Source organism: Tachypleus tridentatus, chromosome 3, assembly GCF_004210375.1.
Source record: "Tachypleus tridentatus isolate NWPU-2018 chromosome 3, ASM421037v1, whole genome shotgun sequence".
In the NCBI taxonomy this organism is placed as follows: domain Eukaryota; kingdom Metazoa; phylum Arthropoda; class Merostomata; order Xiphosura; family Limulidae; genus Tachypleus; species Tachypleus tridentatus.
In genome coordinates, this window is record NC_134827.1 from 56,208,294 (window position 1) to 56,226,976 (window position 18,683).

The 18,683-nt window shown below is 36.6% G+C and overlaps 1 long non-coding RNA gene across 1 annotated transcript in view; it reads left to right on the plus strand.

Annotated features, from left to right (window-relative positions):
- The window catches only part of LOC143246069 (uncharacterized), a 75,557-nt gene continuing 56,874 nt past the window's right edge, over positions 1 to 18,683 (plus strand). The window contains exon 1 of the long non-coding RNA XR_013025769.1: positions 1 to 491. This is a non-coding gene — a long non-coding RNA (uncharacterized LOC143246069). The remainder of the gene's footprint in view (positions 492 to 18,683) is intronic.

Consider the following 18,683-nt stretch of genomic DNA (forward strand, 5'->3'; position numbering starts at 1 on the left):
ACAACGTGGTGTTGCTGTAAGTTTGTGCGAAATTCAAATTAATAAGTTTTTATCGAATATTAATTTGTTTTTATAAGTTAGAGGTGTTCATTTCATTGAGGTTTACCGAACGAAAGTTCTACGTATCAAGCAGCTGTTTTATTTTCGATATTTCATTGATCTGGGAAGGCACGTGACCAATGTAGATTTTGTGTTACTTGTAAGTGTTACGGACGAACGTTCAGGACTCGAACTTGTAACTTTCATTGTCGGTCGTAAAGTAACCATTGCAGTTTTTATGCTCTACGTTGAAAAATGTTGCGAGTCTGATACTGTGATAAGTGATGTCAGAATTATAATTTTAATGACGCCAACAGCTTCTAACTCGGCGATTCAGGAAGACGAAACGGAAAAAAAACAAAAAAAAAACAAGTTAAAGCTTTACAAGAAATGGAGAAAATCGCTATAAACAATGTAACACTAACGTAACGTCAGTTAACTTCTAAACAGAGGTAAGTTGTGAATATTAGGTTGTGAAATTTATTTTGTTACCCACCAAATTATACCAAGACGAATCTAGGCTTAATTTAAAGTGTAAAGTATTGTTTCAATTACGACGTTCGTGTCATTTACGGGAATGTATGGTGCGCCCTCTCGAGTTATTGACAGATTATATTCCGTTAATATTTTAGGTTATTAAAGGGCTTTACATCAAACCCTGAAAATATGAAATATACCTTGATATTCATAACATTAATTTCAAGTAAAAATTGCTTATTTCGCCGTAGTCGTACATTGCTGTGTGTTACAATTATTATGAGTTCCATTCTATTCAAACATTTCACGTGCAATTAACTTTTATTATAGAAATAAAATAAAGACACCGTTAGAGGGCAAAACAAAATTTTGGCGGGCGGCAGTTTGAATGAATGTATTAACTGTAAAACTGATAACGGATATTTCGAATTTTATGTGTTGTTTTTCTAATTTATTTTGTTGTTAAATAACTTTCTCATGCCGTTATTGTTGGTGTTTTAATATACTTGGTGTATCTGAAAGATATATATTAGTAAATACATGTTTGCAAAAGCGAATCGCTTACCAACTTTACAAGATTGTGCAAAGAAACCGTGACTGAATATTGTGAGTACGATATTGTGATGTGAACATTATGTGACATACTTAGAGAAGGATTGGTTTTGAAACGGGTCCAAGAAATGTGACAATGACGTTTGGAAGGTAGAATCTTCAGGTTTGAAGTTAACAATAAAATAATGATTTTCATTTTTCATTTTTTTCCTTCAAACTGTCATTGTTTTAGTATAAGGATAAAAGCTTTTTAATCAGTATATAACCGTATTATAACATGGCATTAAAGGACAGTAAAAATAAGATTTTCAGTTAGTGTTTTAACTCACAAGCGACTGTAACTACAATATTCTAATGTTAATAAGAAACAATTTCAGTTACAAGTGGTTACGTTTTAGAAGAGCCAACAAATTGTTTGTAAGCTTATAATAATAGCATGCGTGTGCTGTCTTTCTGTTAACTTCATTTTGTATCGTCTCTGACCGTACACAAAATTTGCACAAACAGGACAGCCTCGTGATGTGTAATTCCTCGTGGATGTGTTTAGCTTTAAATTACGTCATACCTACAGAGTTTATTTTCCCATATATCTTATTAGATTTCTTATCTCCTTATGGCTTCCTGTAAAATGCAGACCTGTTCGAGTTTCTAAGATGGACAGCATCGATGACTAACCATAGACATTTTGTTAATGGTAATAACCATGTTGGTATTATTAAACGAACCGTGGAGCCGCCCACACATCACATGTCTTTACTGGTGTTCATGTTTGTGTAACATCACAAACTGATATTTCACGAGAGCTGGCACATAAATACGCGATTCAGATAAAGGACGGAAGTGGATAAGTTTTAATACGCGATTCAGATAAAGGACGGAAGTGGATAAGTTTTAATACGCGATTCAGATAAAGGACGGAAGTGGATATGTTTTAAAACGAGATTCAGATAAAGGACGGAAGTGGATATGTTTTAAAACGAGATTCAGATAAAGGACGGAAGTGGATAAGTTTTTCAGCTTAGTCGTACCGACGTCACTTGTTTTCGAATCTTAACTTAGGTTTCATGAAACAAGTTTGCAGGGATCGTCTTACCGGTTTATGTTGTTTGAATAGAATACATGTAATTTTAAGGTAAATGAAATCATACTATAATGGAAATCTTGCTGGAAAAAAACAACAAAATAATTGCAGTCCCCAAATTAGCGAAATGTTTGTTTTGTGTGCACGTAGATTCGCAATAAAGTCACGATTTTTCCGTTTCTCCTCCGTTTCCCATCGCGGAGAACTATATTTCTCTCCACTCTCAAGATGTAGATGGACGTCATGAATTTCTCACACGCCGATTCGAATGCACTGGCGTCACGAGAAATCGACTGATACCGGTGCTAATAATACAAATGAACTCTGTTTTATTTTTTGTTAGTAGAAAGAAAGTTAAAACAACAAACATATTTAACAGACGTGACTCTCCTTGTCCTTGAGAGAATTGCGTGTAGTTGTCGTAAAATACTGTTTGAGGAAGTCTAGTTAAAGAAAAACAAATGTAGATCCAAGTGTTCGTCGTCTGTCTCTGACGAACGGAAACTTGAGAAATATTTCTGTATTACACTTGCTAACCGTACTGAATTGTAACAGCTGGGCTTGGTAGTTAAGGTGTTTGACTTGTAATCTGGGAGTCATGTCATCTAACATGCTCGTCCGTTCAGCCAAGGGGACGTTATAATGTGTTCTACTGTTCGTTGGTTAAAACAAAGTCCATGAGTTGGTTGTGGATGTTGCTGTCTGGATGACATTCCATTGGCATACCACTATCGCGTATCTTTGCGTGACATTCAAAATCAAACGAAATCGTAAAAGTTGAAACAACAGGTAGAAAACTCTAATTTTCTTAAGGCTGAAATCTGCCAGAAAACCAGTACATAGTAGTTATAACATGCTCTAATTTCCCTACGGTTGAAATCTGTCAGAAAACCAGAACGTAGTAAGTATAACATGCTCTAATTTCCCTACGGTTGAAATCTGTCAGAAAACCAGAACGTAGTAAGTATAACATGCTCTAATTTCCCTACGGTTGAAATCTGTCAGAAAACCAGAACGTAGTAAGGAAAACATACTCTAATTTCCCTAAGGCTGAAATCTGTCAGAAAACCAGTACGTAGTAAGTATAACATGCTCTAATTTCCTTTATGTTGAAATCTGCCAGAAAACCAGCACGTAGTAAGTATAACATGCTCTAATTAAACTATGGTTGAAATCTGTCAGAAAACCAGAACGTAGTAAGTATAACATGCTCTAATTTTCTTAAGGCTTAAATCTGCCAGAAAACCAGCACGTAGTAAGTATAACATGCTCTAATTTCCCTACGGTTGAAATCTGTCAGAAAACCAGAACGTAGTAAGTATAACATGCTCTAATTTTCTTAAGGCTGAAATCTGTCAGAAAACCAGCACGTAGTAAGTATAACATGCCCTAATTTCCTTAAGGTTGAAATCTGCCAGAAAACCAGCACGTAGTAAGTATAACATGCTCTAATTTCCTTAAGGTTGAAATCTGTCAGAAAACCAGCACGTAGTAAGTATAACATGCTCTAATTTCCCTAAGGCTGAAATCTGTCAGAAAACCAGCACGTTGTAAGTATAACATGCTCTAAATTCCTTAAGGTTCAAATCTGTCAGAAAACCAGTACGTAATAAGTATAACATGCTCTAATTTCCTTAAGGCTGAAATCTGTCAGAAAACCAGCACGTAGTAATTATAACATGCTCTAATTTCCCTAAGGTTGAAATCTGTCAGAAAACCAGCACGTAGTAAGTATGACATGCTCTAATTTCCTTAAGGTTGAAATCTGTCAGAAAACCAGCACTAATAAGTATGACATGCTCTAATTTCCTTAAGGCTGAAATCTGTCAGAAAACCAGCACGTAGTAAGGAAAACATGCTCTTATTTCCCTAAGGCTGAAATCTGTCAGAAAACCAGCACGTAGTAAGTATAACATACTCTAATTTCCCTAAGGCTGAAATCTGTCAGAAAACCAGCACGTAGTAAGTATAACGTGCTCTAATTTCCCTAAGGCTGAAATCTGTCAGAAAACCAGCACGTAGTAAGTATAACATGCTCTAATTTCCCTAAGGCTGAAATCTGTCAGAAAACCAGCACGTAGTAAGTATAACATGCTCTAATTTCCTTAAGGTTGAAATCTGTCAGAAAACCAGCACGTAGTAAGGAAAACATGCTTTAATTTCCCTAAAGCTGAAATCTGTCAGAAAACCAGCACGTTGTAAGTATAACATGCTCTAATTTCCTTAAGGTTGAAATCTGTCAGAAAAGCAGCACGTAGTAAGTATAACATGCTCTAATTTCCTTAAGGCTGAAATCTGTCGGAAAACCAGCACGTAGTAAGTATAACATGCTCTAATTTCCTTAAGGTTGAAATCTGTCAGAAAACCAGCACGTAGTAAGTATAACATGCTCTAATTTTCTTAAGGCTGAAATCTGTCAGAAAACCAGCACGTAGTAAGTATAACATGCTCTAATTTCCTTAAGGCTGAAATCTGTCAGAAAACCAGCACGTAGTAAGTATAACATGCTCTAATTTCCTTAAGGTTGAAATCTGTCAGAAAACCAGCACGTAGTAAGTATAACATGCTCTAATTTTCCTAAGACTGAAATCTGTCAGAAAACCAGCACGTAGTAAGTATAACATTCTCTAATTTCCCTAAGGCGGAAATCTGTCAGAAAACCAGCACGTAGTAAGTATAACATGCTCTAATTTCCCTAAGGCTGATATCTGTCAGAAAAGCAGCACGTAGTAAGTATAACATGCTCTAATTTTCCTAAGGCTGAAATCTGTCAGAAAACCAGCACGTAGTAAGTATAACATTCTCTAATTTCCCTAAGGCTGAAATCTGTCAGAAAACCAGCACGTAGTAAGTATAACATGCTCTAATTTCCCTAATGCTGAAATCTGTCAGAAAACCAGCACGTAGTAAGTATAACATGCTCTAATTTCCCTAAGGCTGAAATCTGTCAGAAAACCAGCACGTAGTAAGTATAACATGCTCTAATATCCTTAAGGTTGAAATCTGTCAGAAAACCAGCACGTAGTAAGTATAACATGCTCTAATTTCCTTAAGGTTGAAATCTGTCAGAAAACCAGCACGTAGTCAGGAAAACATGCTCTAATTTCCTTAAGGTTGAAATCTGTCAGAAAACCAGCACGTAGTAGGTATAACATGCTCTAATTTCCTTAATGTTGAAATCTGTCAGAAAACCAGCACGTAGTAAGTATAACATGCTCTTATTTCCCTAAGGCTGAAATCTGTCAGAAAACCAGCACGTAGTAAGGAAAACATGCTCTAATTTCCCTAACCCTGAAATCTGTCAGAAAACCAGCACGTAGTAAGTATGACATGGTCTAATTTCTTTAAGGATGAAATCTGTCAGAAAACCAGCACGTAGTAAGTATGACATGCTCTAATTTCCTTAAGGCTGAAATCTGTCAGAAAATCAGCACGTAGTAAGGAAAACATGCTCTAATTTCCCTAAGGCTGAAATCTGTCAGAAAACCAGCACGTAGTATGTATAACATGCTCTAATTTCCTTAAGGCTGAAATCTGTCAGAAAACCAGCACGTAGTAAGTATAACATGCTCTAATTTCCTTGAGGCTGAAATCTGTCAGAAAACAAGCACGTAGTAAGTATAACATGCTCTAATTTCCCTAAGGCTCAAATCTGTCAGAAAACCAGCACGTAGTAAGTATAACATACTCTAATTTCTCTAAGGCTGAAATCTGTCAGAAAACCAGCACGTAGTAAGGAAAACATGCTCTAATTTCCCTAAGGCTGAAATCTGTCAGAAAACCAGCACGTAGTAAGTATAACATGCTCTAATTTCCTTAAGGTTGAAATCTGTCAGAAAACCAGCACGTAGTAAGTATAACATACTCTAATTTCCCTAAGGCTGAAATCTGTCAGAAAACCAGCACGTAGTAAGTATGACATGCTCTAATTTCCTTAAGGTTGAAATCTGTCAGAAAACCAGCACATAGTAAGTATGACATGCTCTAATTTCCTTAAGGTTGAATTCTGTCAGAAAACCAGCACGTAGTAAGTATAACATGCTCTAATTTTTTTAAGGCTGAAATCTGTCAGAAAACCAGCACGTAGTAAGGAAAACATGCTCTAATTTCCCTAAGGCTGAAATCTGTCAAAAAACCAGCACGTAGTAAGTATAACATGCTCTAATTTCCTAAAGGCTGAAATCTGTCAGAAAACCAGCACGTAGTAAGTATAACATGCTCTAATTTCCCTAAGGCTGAAAACTGTCAGAAAACCAGCACGTAGTAAGGAAAACATGCTCTAATTTCCCTAAGGCTGAAATCTGTCAGAAAACCAGCACGTAGTAAGTATAACATGCTCTAATTTCCTTAAGGTTGAAATCTGTCAGAAAACCAGCACGTAGTAAGTATAACATACTCTAATTTCGCTAAGGCTGAAATCTGTCAGAAAACCAGCACGTAGTAAGTATAACATGCTCTAATTTCCTTAAGGTTGAAATCTGTGAGAAAACCAGCACGTAGTAAGTATGACATGCTCTAATTTTCTTAAGGTTGAATTCTGTCAGAAAACCAGCACGTAGTAAGTATCACATGCTCTAATTTTCTTACGGCTGAAATCTGTCAGAAAACAAGCACGTAGTAAGGAAAACATGCTCTAATTTTCCTAATTCTGAAATCTGTCAGAAAACCAGCACGTAGTAAGTATAACATGCTCTAATTTCCTTAAGGCTGAAATCTGTCAGAAAACCAGCACGTAGTAAGTATAACATGCTCTAATTTCCTTAAGGCTGAAATCTGTCAGAAAACCAGCATGTAGTAAGTATAACATGCTCTAATTTCCCTAAGGCTGAAATCTGTAAGAAAACCAGCACGTAGTAAGTATAACATGCTCTAATTTCCTAAAGGCTGAAATCTGTCAGAAAACCAGCACGTAGTAAGTATAACATGCTCTAATTTCCTTAAGGCTGAAATCTGTCAGAAAACCAGCACGTAGTAAGTATAACATGCTCTAATTTCCTTAAGGTTGAAATCTGTCAGAAAACCAGCACGTAGTAAGTATAACATGCTCTAATTTCCTAAGGCTGAAATCTGTCAGAAAACCAGCACGTAGTAAGTATAACATGCTCTAATTCCCTAAGGCTGAAATCTGTCAGAAAACCAGCACGTAGTAAGTATAACATGCTCTAATTTCCTTAAGGTTGAAATCTGTCAGAAAACCAGCACGTAGTAAGTATAACATGCTCTAATTTCCCTAAGGCTGAAATCTGTCAGAAAACCAGCACGTAGTAAGTATAACATGCTCTAATTTCCTTAAGGCTGAAATCTGTCAGAAAACCAGCACGTAGTAAGTATAACATGCTCTAATTTCCTTAAGGTTGAAATCTGTCAGAAAACCAGCACGTAGTAAGTATAACATGCTCTAATTTCCTTAAGGTTGAAATCTGTCAGAAAACCAGCACGTAGTAAGGAAAACATGCTCTAATTTCCTTAAGGTTGAAATCTGTCAGAAAACCAGCACGTAGTAAGGAAAACATGCTCTAATTTTTTTAAGGTTGAAATCTGTCAGAAAACCAGCACGTAGTAAGTATAACATGCTCTAATTTCCTTAAGGTTGAAATCTGTCAGAAAACCAGCACGTAGTAAGTATAACATGCTCTAATTTCCCTAAGGCTGAAATCTGTCAGAAAACCAGCACGTAGTAAGTATAACATGCTCTAATTTCCCTAAGGCTGAAATCTGTCAGAAAACCAGCACGTAGTAAGTATGACATGGTCTAATTTCTTTAAGGATGAAATCTGTCAGAAAACCAGCACGTAGTAAGTATGACATGCTCTAATTTCCTTAAGGTTGAAATCTGTCAGAAAACCAGCACGTAGTAAGGAAAACATGCTCTAATTTCCTAAGGCTGAAATCTGTCAGAAAACCAGCACGTAGTAAGTATAACATGCTCTAATTTCCTTAAGGCTGAAATCTGTCAGAAAACCAGCACGTAGTAAGTATAACATGCTCTAATTTCTTTAAGGCTGAAATCTGTCAGAAAACCAGCACGTAGTAAGTATAACATGCTCTAATTTCTTTAAGGCTGAAATCTGTCAGAAAACCAGTACGTAGTAAGTATAACATGCTCTAATTTCCATAAGGCTGAAATCTGTCAGAAAACCAGCACGTAGTAAGGAAAACATGCTCTAATTTCCTTAAGGTTGAAATCTGTCAGAAAACCAGCACGTAGTAAGTATAACATGCTCTAATTTCCTTAATGTTGAAATCTGTCAGAAAACCAGCACGTAGTAAGTATAACATGCTCTAATTTCCCTAAGGCTGAAATCTGTCAGAAAACCAGCACGTAGTAAGTATAACATGCTCTAATTTCCCTAAGGCTGAAATCTGTCAGAAAACCAGCACGTAGTAAGTATGACATGCTCTAATTTCTTTAAGGCTGAAATCTGTCAGAAAACCAGCACGTAGTAAGTATGACATGCTCTAATTTCCTTAAGGTTGAAATCTGTCAGAAAACCAGCACGTAGTAAGTATAACATGCTCTAATTTCCTTAAGGTTGAAATCTGTCAGAAAACCAGCACGTAGTAAGTATAACATGCTCTAATTTCCTTAAGGTTGAAATCTGTCAGAAAACCAGCACGTAGTAAGTATAACATGCTCTAATTTCCTTAAGGCTGAAATCTGTCAGAAAACCAGCACGTAGTAAGTATAACATGCTCTAATTTCCTTAAGGTTGAAATCTGTCAGAAAACCAGCACGTAGTAAGTATAACATGCTCTAATTTCCCTAAGGCTGAAATCTGTCAGAAAACCAGCACGTAGTAAGTATAACATGCTCTAATTTCTCTAAGGCTGAAATCTGTCAGAAAACCAGCACGTAGTAAGTATGACATGCTCTAATTTCCTTAAGGTTGAAATCTGTCAGAAAACCAGCACGTAGTAAGTATAACATGCTCTAATTTCCTTAAGGTTGAAATCTGTCAGAAAACCAGCACGTAGTAAGTATAACATGCTCTAATTTCCTTAAGGCTGAAATCTGTCAGAAAACCAGCACGTAGTAAGTATAACATGCTCTAATTTCCTTAAGGCTGAAATCTGTCAGAAAACCAGCACGTAGTAAGTATAACATGCTCTAATTTCCTTAAGGCTGAAATCTGTCAGAAAACCAGCACGTAGTAAGTATAACATGCTCTAATTTCCTTAAGGCTGAAATCTGTCAGAAAACCAGCACGTAGTAAGTATAACATGCTCTAATTTCCTTAAGGTTGAAATCTGTCAGAAAACCAGCACGTAGTAAGTATAACATGCTCTAATTTCCTTAAGGTTGAAATCTGTCAGAAAACCAGCACGTAGTAAGTATAACATGCTCTAATTTCCTTAAGGTTGAAATCTGTCAGAAAACCAGCACGTAGTAAGTATAACATGCTCTAATTTTTTTAAGGTTGAAATCTGTCAGAAAACCAGCACGTAGTAAGTATAACATGCTCTAATTTCCTTAAGGTTGAAATCTGTCAGAAAACCAGCACGTAGTAAGTATAACATGCTCTAATTTCCCTAAGGCTGAAATCTGTCAGAAAACCAGCACGTAGTAAGTATAACATGCTCTAATTTCTCTAAGGCTGAAATCTGTCAGAAAACCAGCACGTAGTAAGTATAACATGCTCTAATTTCCCTAAGGCTGAAATCTGTCAGAAAACCAGCACGTAGTAAGTATAACATGCTCTAATTTCCTTAAGGTTGAAATCTGTCAGAAAACCAGCACGTAGTAAGTATAACATGCTCTAATTTCCCTAAGGCTGAAATCTGTCAGAAAACCAGCACGTAGTAAGTATAACATGCTCTAATTTCCTTAAGGCTGAAATCTGTCAGAAAACCAGCACGTAGTAAGTATAACATGCTCTAATTTCCTTAAGGTTGAAATCTGTCAGAAAACCAGCACGTAGTAAGTATAACATGCTCTAATTTCCTTAAGGTTGAAATCTGTCAGAAAACCAGCACGTAGTAAGTATAACATGCTCTAATTTCCCTAAGGCTGAAATCTGTCAGAAAACCAGCACGTAGTAAGTATAACATGCTCTAATTTCTCTAAGGCTGAAATCTGTCAGAAAACCAGCACGTAGTAAGTATAACATGCTCTAATTTCCCTAAGGCTGAAATCTGTCAGAAAACCAGCACGTAGTAAGTATAACATGCTCTAATTTCTTTAAGGCTGAAATCTGTCAGAAAACCAGCACGTAGTAAGTATAACATGCTCTAATTTCCTTAAGGTTGAAATCTGTCAGAAAACCAGCACGTAGTAAGTATAACATGCTCTAATTTCCCTAAGGCTGAAATCTGTCAGAAAACCAGCACGTAGTAAGTATAACATGCTCTAATTTCCTTAAGGCTGAAATCTGTCAGAAAACCAGCACGTAGTAAGTATAACATGCTCTAATTTCCTTAAGGTTGAAATCTGTCAGAAAACCAGCACGTAGTAAGTATAACATGCTCTAATTTCCTTAAGGTTGAAATCTGTCAGAAAACCAGCACGTAGTAAGTATAACATGCTCTAATTTCCTTAAGGTTGAAATCTGTCAGAAAACCAGCACGTAGTAAGTATAACATGCTCTAATTTTTTTAAGGTTGAAATCTGTCAGAAAACCAGCACGTAGTAAGTATAACATGCTCTAATTTCCTTAAGGTTGAAATCTGTCAGAAAACCAGCACGTAGTAAGTATAACATGCTCTAATTTCCTCAGGTTGAAATCTGTCAGAAAACCAGCACGTAGTAAGTATAACATGCTCTAATTTCCCTAAGGCTGAAATCTGTCAGAAAACCAGCACGTAGTAAGTATAACATGCTCTAATTTCCTTAAGGTTGAAATCTGTCAGAAAACCAGCACGTAGTAAGTATAACATGCTCTAATTTCCTTAAGGTTGAAATCTGTCAGAAAACCAGCACGTAGTAAGTATAACATGCTCTAATTTCCCTAAGGCTGAAATCTGTCAGAAAACCAGCACGTAGTAAGTATAACATGCTCTAATTTCCTTAAGGCTGAAATCTGTCAGAAAACCAGCACGTAGTAAGTATAACATGCTCTAATTTCCTTAAGGCTGAAATCTGTCAGAAAACCAGCACGTAGTAAGTATAACATGCTCTAATTTCCTTAAGGCTGAAATCTGTCAGAAAACCAGCACGTAGTAAGTATAACATGCTCTAATTTCCTTAAGGTTGAAATCTGTCAGAAAACCAGCACGTAGTAAGTATAACATGCTCTAATTTCCTTAAGGTTGAAATCTGTCAGAAAACCAGCACGTAGTAAGTATAACATGCTCTAATTTCCTTAAGGCTGAAATCTGTCAGAAAACCAGCACGTAGTAAGTATAACATGCTCTAATTTCCCTAAGGCTGAAATCTGTCAGAAAACCAGCACGTAGTAAGTATAACATGCTCTAATTTCCCTAAGGCTGAAATCTGTCAGAAAACCAGCACGTAGTAAGTATAACATGCTCTAATTTCCTTAAGGCTGAAATCTGTCAGAAAACCAGCACGTAGTAAGTATAACATGCTCTAATTTCCTTAAGGTTGAAATCTGTCAGAAAACCAGCACGTAGTAAGTATAACATGCTCTAATTTCCTAAGGCTGAAATCTGTCAGAAAACCAGCACGTAGTAAGTATAACATGCTCTAATTTCCTTAAGGCTGAAATCTGTCAGAAAACCAGCACGTAGTAAGTATAACATGCTCTAATTTCCTTAAGGCTGAAATCTGTCAGAAAACCAGCACGTAGTAAGTATAACATGCTCTAATTTCCTTAAGGCTGAAATCTGTCAGAAAACCAGCACGTAGTAAGTATAACATGCTCTAATTTCCTTAAGGTTGAAATCTGTCAGAAAACCAGCACGTAGTAAGTATAACATGCTCTAATTTCCTTAAGGTTGAAATCTGTCAGAAAACCAGCACGTAGTAAGTATAACATGCTCTAATTTCCTTAAGGCTGAAATCTGTCAGAAAACCAGCACGTAGTAAGTATAACATGCTCTAATTTCCCTAAGGCTGAAATCTGTCAGAAAACCAGCACGTAGTAAGTATAACATGCTCTAATTTCTTTAAGGCTGAAATCTGTCAGAAAACCAGCACGTAGTAAGTATAACATGCTCTAATTTCCCTAAGGCTGAAATCTGTCAGAAAACCAGCACGTAGTAAGTATAACATGCTCTAATTTCCTTAAGGCTGAAATCTGTCAGAAAACCAGCACGTAGTAAGTATAACATGCTCTAATTTCCTTAAGGTTGAAATCTGTCAGAAAACCAGCACGTAGTAAGTATAACATGCTCTAATTTCCTAAGGCTGAAATCTGTCAGAAAACCAGCACGTAGTAAGTATAACATGCTCTAATTTCCTTAAGGCTGAAATCTGTCAGAAAACCAGCACGTAGTAAGTATAACATGCTCTAATTTCCTTAAGGCTGAAATCTGTCAGAAAACCAGCACGTAGTAAGTATAACATGCTCTAATTTCCTCAGGTTGAAATCTGTCAGAAAACCAGCACGTAGTAAGTATAACATGCTCTAATTTCCTTAAGGTTGAAATCTGTCAGAAAACCAGCACGTAGTAAGTATAACATGCTCTAATTTCCTTAAGGTTGAAATCTGTCAGAAAACCAGCACGTAGTAAGTATAACATGCTCTAATTTCCTTAAGGCTGAAATCTGTCAGAAAACCAGCACGTAGTAAGTATAACATGCTCTAATTTCCTTAAGGCTGAAATCTGTCAGAAAACCAGCACGTAGTAAGTATAACATGCTCTAATTTCCCTAAGGCTGAAATCTGTCAGAAAACCAGCACGTAGTAAGTATAACATGCTCTAATTTTTTTAAGGCTGAAATCTGTCAGAAAACCAGCACGTAGTAAGTATAACATACTCTAATTTTAAGGTTGAAATCTGTCAGAAAACCAGCACGTAGTAATAACATGCTCTAATTTCCTAAGGCTGAAATCTGTCAGAAAACCAGCACGTAGTAAGTATAACATGCTCTAATTTCCTTAAGGCTGAAATCTGTCAGAAAACCAGCACGTAGTAAGTATAACATGCTCTAATTTCCTTAAGGCTGAAATCTGTCAGAAAACCAGCACGTAGTAAGTATAACATGCTCTAATTTCCTTAAGGCTGAAATCTGTCAGAAAACCAGCACGTAGTAAGTATAACATGCTCTAATTTCCTTAAGGTTGAAATCTGTCAGAAAACCAGCACGTAGTAAGTATAACATGCTCTAATTTCCTTAAGGTTGAAATCTGTCAGAAAACCAGCACGTAGTAAGTATAACATGCTCTAATTTCCTTAAGGCTGAAATCTGTCAGAAAACCAGCACGTAGTAAGTATAACATGCTCTAATTTCCTTAAGGCTGAAATCTGTCAGAAAACCAGCACGTAGTAAGTATAACATGCTCTAATTTCCTTAAGGTTGAAATCTGTCAGAAAACCAGCACGTAGTAAGTATAACATGCTCTAATTTCCTTAAGGTTGAAATCTGTCAGAAAACCAGCACGTAGTAAGTATAACATGCTCTAATTTCCCTAAGGCTGAAATCTGTCAGAAAACCAGCACGTAGTAAGTATAACATGCTCTAATTTCCTTAAGGTTGAAATCTGTCAGAAAACCAGCACGTAGTAAGTATAACATGCTCTAATTTCCCTAAGGCTGAAATCTGTCAGAAAACCAGCACGTAGTAAGTATAACATGCTCTAATTTCCCTAAGGCTGAAATCTGTCAGAAAACCAGCACGTAGTAAGTATAACATGCTCTAATTTCCTTAAGGTTGAAATCTGTCAGAAAACCAGCACGTAGTAAGTATAACATGCTCTAATTTCCTTAAGGTTGAAATCTGTCAGAAAACCAGCACGTAGTAAGTATAACATGCTCTAATTTCCTTAAGGCTGAAATCTGTCAGAAAACCAGCACGTAGTAAGTATAACATGCTCTAATTTCCCTAAGGCTGAAATCTGTCAGAAAACCAGCACGTAGTAAGTATAACATGCTCTAATTTCCTTAAGGCTGAAATCTGTCAGAAAACCAGCACGTAGTAAGTATAACATGCTCTAATTTCCTTAAGGCTGAAATCTGTCAGAAAACCAGCACGTAGTAAGTATAACATGCTCTAATTTCCTTAAGGTTGAAATCTGTCAGAAAACCAGCACGTAGTAAGTATAACATGCTCTAATTTCCTTAAGGCTGAAATCTGTCAGAAAACCAGCACGTAGTAAGTATAACATGCTCTAATTTCCTTAAGGTTGAAATCTGTCAGAAAACCAGCACGTAGTAAGTATAACATGCTCTAATTTCCTTAAGGCTGAAATCTGTCAGAAAACCAGCACGTAGTAAGTATAACATGCTCTAATTTCCTTAAGGTTGAAATCTGTCAGAAAACCAGCACGTAGTAAGTATAACATGCTCTAATTTCCTTAAGGCTGAAATCTGTCAGAAAACCAGCACGTAGTAAGTATAACATGCTCTAATTTCCTTAAGGTTGAAATCTGTCAGAAAACCAGCACGTAGTAAGTATAACATGCTCTAATTTCCTTAAGGCTGAAATCTGTCAGAAAACCAGCACGTAGTAAGTATAACATGCTCTAATTTCCCTAAGGCTGAAATCTGTCAGAAAACCAGCACGTAGTAAGTATAACATGCTCTAATTTCCTTAAGGCTGAAATCTGTCAGAAAACCAGCACGTAGTAAGTATAACATGCTCTAATTTCCTTAAGGCTGAAATCTGTCAGAAAACCAGCACGTAGTAAGTATAACATGCTCTAATTTCCTTAAGGCTGAAATCTGTCAGAAAACCAGCACGTAGTAAGTATAACATGCTCTAATTTCCTCAGGTTGAAATCTGTCAGAAAACCAGCACGTAGTAAGTATAACATGCTCTAATTTCCCTAAGGCTGAAATCTGTCAGAAAACCAGCACGTAGTAAGTATAACATGCTCTAATTTCCTTAAGGTTGAAATCTGTCAGAAAACCAGCACGTAGTAAGTATAACATGCTCTAATTTCCTTAAGGCTGAAATCTGTCAGAAAACCAGCACGTAGTAAGTATAACATGCTCTAATTTCCTTAAGGCTGAAATCTGTCAGAAAACCAGCACGTAGTAAGTATAACATGCTCTAATTTCCTTAAGGTTGAAATCTGTCAGAAAACCAGCACGTAGTAAGTATAACATGCTCTAATTTCCTTAAGGTTGAAATCTGTCAGAAAACCAGCACGTAGTAAGTATAACATGCTCTAATTTCCTAAGGCTGAAATCTGTCAGAAAACCAGCACGTAGTAAGTATAACATGCTCTAATTTCCTAAGGCTGAAATCTGTCAGAAAACCAGCACGTAGTAAGTATAACATGCTCTAATTTCCTCAGGTTGAAATCTGTCAGAAAACCAGCACGTAGTAAGTATAACATGCTCTAATTTCTTTAAGGCTGAAATCTGTCAGAAAACCAGCACGTAGTAAGTATAACATGCTCTAATTTCCTTAAGGTTGAAATCTGTCAGAAAACCAGCACGTAGTAAGTATAACATGCTCTAATTTCCTAAGGCTGAAATCTGTCAGAAAACCAGCACGTAGTAAGTATAACATGCTCTAATTTCCTTAAGGCTGAAATCTGTCAGAAAACCAGCACGTAGTAAGTATAACATGCTCTAATTTCCTTAAGGTTGAAATCTGTCAGAAAACCAGCACGTAGTAAGTATAACATGCTCTAATTTCCTTAAGGTTGAAATCTGTCAGAAAACCAGCACGTAGTAAGTATAACATGCTCTAATTTCCTTAAGGTTGAAATCTGTCAGAAAACCAGCACGTAGTAAGTATAACATGCTCTAATTTTAAGGTTGAAATCTGTCAGAAAACCAGCACGTAGTAAGTATAACATGCTCTAATTTCCTTAAGGTTGAAATCTGTCAGAAAACCAGCACGTAGTAAGTATAACATGCTCTAATTTCCCTAAGGCTGAAATCTGTCAGAAAACCAGCACGTAGTAAGTATAACATGCTCTAATTTCCCTAAGGCTGAAATCTGTCAGAAAACCAGCACGTAGTAAGTATAACATGCTCTAATTTCTTTAAGGCTGAAATCTGTCAGAAAACCAGCACGTAGTAAGTATAACATGCTCTAATTTCCTTAAGGTTGAAATCTGTCAGAAAACCAGCACGTAGTAAGTATAACATGCTCTAATTTCCCTAAGGCTGAAATCTGTCAGAAAACCAGCACGTAGTAAGTATAACATGCTCTAATTTCTCTAAGGCTGAAATCTGTCAGAAAACCAGCACGTAGTAAGTATGACATGCTCTAATTTCCTTAAGGTTGAAATCTGTCAGAAAACCAGCACGTAGTAAGTATAACATGCTCTAATTTCCTTAAGGTTGAAATCTGTCAGAAAACCAGCACGTAGTAAGTATAACATGCTCTAATTTCCTTAAGGCTGAAATCTGTCAGAAAACCAGCACGTAGTAAGTATAACATGCTCTAATTTCCCTAAGGCTGAAATCTGTCAGAAAACCAGCACGTAGTAAGTATAACATGCTCTAATTTCCTTAAGGCTGAAATCTGTCAGAAAACCAGCACGTAGTAAGTATAACATGCTCTAATTTCCTAAGGCTGAAATCTGTCAGAAAACCAGCACGTAGTAAGTATAACATGCTCTAATTTCCTTAAGGCTGAAATCTGTCAGAAAACCAGCACGTAGTAAGTATAACATGCTCTAATTTCCTTAAGGCTGAAATCTGTCAGAAAACCAGCACGTAGTAAGTATAACATGCTCTAATTTCCTTAAGGTTGAAATCTGTCAGAAAACCAGCACGTAGTAAGTATAACATGCTCTAATTTCCTTAAGGCTGAAATCTGTCAGAAAACCAGCACGTAGTAAGTATAACATGCTCTAATTTCCTTAAGGCTGAAATCTGTCAGAAAACCAGCACGTAGTAAGTATAACATGCTCTAATTTCCCTAAGGCTGAAATCTGTCAGAAAACCAGCACGTAGTAAGTATAACATGCTCTAATTTCCTTAAGGTTGAAATCTGTCAGAAAACCAGCACGTAAGTATAAGTATTTAACTGAAATCTGTCAGCTAACATAATTTCCTTAAGGCTGAAATCTGTCAGAAAACCAGCACGTAGTAAGTATAACATGCTCTAATTTCCTTAAGGCTGAAATCTGTCAGAAAACCAGCACGTAGTAAGTATAACATGCTCTAATTTCCTTAAGGCTGAAATCTGTCAGAAAACCAGCACGTAGTAAGTATAACATGCTCTAATTTCCTTAAGGCTGAAATCTGTCAGAAAACCAGCACGTAGTAAGTATAACATGCTCTAATTTCCTTAAGGTTGAAATCTGTCAGAAAACCAGCACGTAGTAAGTATAACATGCTCTAATTTCCTTAAGGCTGAAATCTGTCAGAAAACCAGCACGTAGTAAGTATAACATGCTCTAATTTCCTAAGGCTGAAATCTGTCAGAAAACCAGCACGTAGTAAGTATAACATGCTCTAATCTTCCCGTAGTAAGTATAAGGCTGAAATCTGTCAGAAAACCAGCACGTAGTAAGTATAACATGCTCTAATTTCCTTAAGGTTGAAATCTGTCAGAAAACCAGCACGTAGTAAGTATAACATGCTCTAATTTCCTAAGGCTGAAATCTGTCAGAAAACCAGCACGTAGTAAGTATAACATGCTCTAATTTCCTTAAGGCTGAAATCTGTCAGAAAACCAGCACGTAGTAAGTATAACATGCTCTAATTTCCTTAAGGTTGAAATCTGTCAGAAAACCAGCACGTAGTAAGTATAACATGCTCTAATTTCCTTAAGGTTGAAATCTGTCAGAAAACCAGCACGTAGTAAGTATAACATGCTCTAATTTCCTTAAGGCTGAAATCTGTCAGAAAACCAGCACGTAGTAAGTATAACATGCTCTAATTTCCCTAAGGCTGAAATCTGTCAGAAAACCAGCACGTAGTAAGTATAACATGCTCTAATTTCCCTAAGGCTGAAATCTGTCAGAAAACCAGCACGTAGTAAGTATAACATGCTCTAATTTCCTTAAGGCTGAAATCTGTCAGAAAACCAGCACGTAGTAAGTATAACATGCTCTAATTTCCTTAAGGTTGAAATCTGTCAGAAAACCAGCACGTAGTAAGTATAACATGCTCTAATTTCCCTAAGGCTGAAATCTGTCAGAAAACCAGCACGTAGTAAGTATAACATGCTCTAATTTCCTTAAGGCTGAAATCTGTCAGAAAACCAGCACGTAGTAAGTATAACATGCTCTAATTTCCTTAAGGTTGAAATCTGTCAGAAAACCAGCACGTAGTAAGTATAACATGCTCTAATTTCCTTAAGGTTGAAATCTGTCAGAAAACCAGCACGTAGTAAGTATAACATGCTCTAATTTCCTTAAGGTTGAAATCTGTCAGAAAACCAGCACGTAGTAAGTATAACATGCTCTAATTTCCTTAAGGTTGAAATCTGTCAGAAAACCAGCACGTAGTAAGTATAACATGCTCTAATTTCCTTAAGGTTGAAATCTGTCAGAAAACCAGC